The sequence below is a fragment of the Buceros rhinoceros genome, unplaced genomic scaffold (genome assembly GCF_000710305.1).
Source record: "Buceros rhinoceros silvestris isolate BGI_N320 unplaced genomic scaffold, ASM71030v1 scaffold14502, whole genome shotgun sequence".
NCBI classification, from domain to species: Eukaryota; Metazoa; Chordata; class Aves; order Bucerotiformes; family Bucerotidae; genus Buceros; species Buceros rhinoceros.
Genome location: NW_010397265.1, coordinates 13,981 through 17,553, shown reverse-complemented (window position 1 = coordinate 17,553; position 3,573 = coordinate 13,981). Strand labels below are relative to the sequence as shown.

Here is a 3,573-nt window from a genome sequence, read left to right as displayed (position 1 = left end):
GTGGACTGGTGGGCTTGGGCGCTCATCCTGCGGACTGCTCGGTAGACTTCATAGCTTTTGGAGAACAAGGCTGCTGCATTTATTGGATCACATTTGTCAGATTTGTAAAACATGACACCAAAGGTAATGCGTTATTGGTTTTCTTTACAAAAAGTCTAATTTAGCTGTTAAGCGAAGCAGAAACTCAGGTCTCCATAGGTCTCCATCTCAGAGTCCTCACTGGAGATGTGCAGGAGACATGCAGGAACCTCCAGACCCAAGTCACTTCTAAAACAGTGTGACGGATGCAATTAATTATTTAGCTGACTACAGAGGCAGACGGGCACTTTATGCAAGCTGCTCCTTGTTATTACTCCCTGTCTGCACAGCCACCTTCAGAAGACCTTGGCACTGTGTCAGCAGAAGAGTTTCTTGCAGGCACTCGACATCACCTTAGGCCGCGTTCGGGCTGCAGTGGCTGTCAGAAGGGGGCAAACAGTGGATGTTCCTCCAGCCCCGCGGATGAGCACTCGGTCTTAGGCTTTCAGATCATGCCAGAGCGAGCCAGAAGCTTGAGCCAGAAGCTTAACCCAGAGACTCAAGAGATGAAGGCGCTTGCATAGACACATCTCAGTTGGGAACCTGTAGGTGACAGCTCTGTGAACCCTCTCAGCTTGCTCTTGTGTTTCAAGCCAAGCAGCTTGGCTTTGCTTTGTGGACAAGCACTCTTATGGCCAGAAAGTAGCAGAGGGGGGTCTAGAGGTATGTTGGTTGATGCTGTAAATAGCGTGTATCTGGCAGTATCGGATGTCCTCTGAATGAATCTGGGAGTAAGAGCTCAACTGATAAACTAGAAGTGCCTCATACTCCAGCTTTGGATTCTGAAAGGGTCTCAAGTCATCAAGACTAAACTGAGGATCCCTAAGAAATAATTTTGTCCTGCCATCCCAGTTTCAAGAAAGGAGCTTTTTCCTTGGAGGAAAACCTCCACGAAACAGAAAAGACCTGAAATGCTTCATATGCTCGTGCTGGGGAGATTTGCAGGAGAATGCAGAATCAAGCTGTGGCTGCTCCCCTGACCTGGGAAGGTCATTGCAAGCTCAGTTGTGGATTTGGTTTGTTTGCTGTCACCCAGTACACTTTATGCTTGCTGATGGCTTCATGTTCATCGATACTGGCCATATTTCCTTGTGTTCATTGGCATGTCATTGTGTCTCTTGAAACTGGCTACGTCAAGGCCAACCTCTGCCCAGCATTTGTTGCAGTGCTGAAAAGTTTGAGCTACCAAGAAGGTTTCTGAGTTCAGTACAACTCTTTGGCAATGTTTGTAGCATTGTGTTAACAGGCTGCCTCTGACTTCAAGTGGCCTACACAGCTACACTCCTTTTCTGCCCTCTGCACCCCAAGCCAGTGCCATCGTATCCCAACAGCCCACTGGGAGCAGTCCCTGGCACAGCACCCGCATTTCCCAAAGATGTGCTCAGGCGCTGTCTGGGAAAGTGTGGGTTGGCACAGGCCAAGAACTGTGGGTGTGCTAACAAACAAGCTTGGAAGATCACAGGCTGGTGCTTAAGTCCACACCTTGGCTCCATTTCATTTACTAGTATAAACAAAGCCTTTGCTGCTGTCTGTGCTAACCACCCTTAAGTGATCCTGAAGACAGAAGTAATTCTCCTGGGAGCAACTGCGCTGTAAGTCACCTTGCAAAACAGAACAGCAGAGGAGGGCACTGGAAGAAAAAGGACCTCACCGTATTTTGACTTAGCTGAACATGTGGAGGTCCTTCAGGTTGAAGTCTTCATCAGTATTATCTCCTGAGATGTCATTAGCGATAATACATCTTCTGCTTTTATGGATAAGATGCCTCAGGAGACTGAGGGGACCTTGTCTTTGGAACGCAAAACCATTCCTGCCCACTGCAGTAGCTGCTGGTGAGATACCGTGTCTCACAGTGGGAATTCAAAGCCTCACCGTGTTTTCTTGGTGCGCTGTCTTAGAGCAAATAACATGAACTGGCACAGTCATCCTCTGTGGGACAGCAGAGCCCCTCACAGGGTGGCAGCCTGAGAAAGAGATTCCTTCAGGAGTGCTTCTGATAGTCCTGACTGGCAGCTAAGCAGTAACGGGCTGAGGCTTGCACCGGTGTTCTTTAGGATCTAGAGAGTTATCTCCCCTGCTATGCCACCAGTGCATCTTTTTCAGAGGTGCTGACCTACAGATAACATAAATACTTGGATGTGGTTTGTCAGCAGCTTTACCTACATCTTTGTTCTTACTCCAGCTCATCTTCCGAGAGGGTCTGCGTGAGGAGTGGTGGGATAGGGAGAGGCAGGTGCTGTTGTGAAGAACAGAGGTGTGGGGTTGTCCAGTTCCTTGTCCTGTCTCCAAGAACACCAGGAGCAGCGTCTCAGGGAAGAGTAACAAATGGGACAGGAATGCAGGTGTTCTGCCCTGGTACATCTTTGGAGCAACAGGCATCTTAGATTTCCTACAACAGATACTCAAGAGAACCTGTGATTGTGCTTCATGGTCCCTTTAATGTGTTTTGGAACCAGTTCATACTTCTACCTTGCACTGCAGCAGTGAGTCCCTGGTCTGGTTTGTCCATTGTTCAAAAATTCTTTCTTGTTTTTCTTAAACATATGGCGGGACATTCCAGTGCTTGTTTGTGTTTCTATCCGGGGAAAAATAAGACTAAACTCAGTATCCTTTTTGAGATGGATTAGTGAGAAATTTGTGTCATTTTGAAGATAAGTAAAATGTGATGCCGTAATATTTTCTGTCTTACTCTTTTTCAAGTAACTGCTGGTACATTCATAAGCTTTTTGCTTCTCTCGAGCATTGAGCTGAGGCTTTGTGAGGGCTTCACGGTGACTTCAGACTCTTAGATTTGGCTTGATTTGTACTGATCTGCTTCATGTTGTAGCTGGGGTTATGTTCTGATCATCTGAAAATACTTTTCACTTATTGATATTACATTTCGTACTCTATCCCCCAATATCGTGAGATCTTTTGCAGCTTTTTCCAGCCAGCCATAGACTCTCCAGGATAATTCTGTATCACCAGCAACACTGTCAGCTAATGGTCCGTTCCCTTTCCTAGGCCGTTTGTGAATGGTTTGACTAGCCCGTTCATGTGAAAAATGAACAATTCTTCCTACCTCAGGCCTTCTGCCAGGAGACAGTAAGCACCAGCCAGTGCGGGGCTCACAATTTAGAGGTCGTTAATGAACACCCGCTCAGGCCTCCACCCAGAAGCCAACCAGTCTGATGCTGAGTGAGCTAATCTGTCTAACGAGTGATAAATGAAATGGTTTAACAACCGGTGCGTACTTTAAGGGAGAAAAAAAAAACCAAAGAGAATGGGAGAACAGAACAGCATTAAAATACGGAACTATTACTTTCCCAAAGTACAACCATAATTATTTAAAGTTCTCCTCTCTGATTTTATGTAAATGTTTACATACTTGTATATGATAATATATATTTCGTAAATTATATTTATTGGTGAGGATATATATTTTTATATTGTTGTAAATAAAAATATAAAAGTAGTTTAGTAGAGCAATGGCTAGAACCAGCGGCAGGTTCCCCA

The 3,573-nt window shown here is 45.7% G+C and overlaps 1 protein-coding gene across 1 annotated transcript in view; it reads left to right on the top strand.

Annotated features, from left to right (window-relative positions):
• Positions 1-3,573, top strand: part of MTMR4 (myotubularin related protein 4) — a 27,524-nt gene that overhangs the window by 16,468 nt on the left and 7,483 nt on the right. The window lies entirely within an intron of this gene.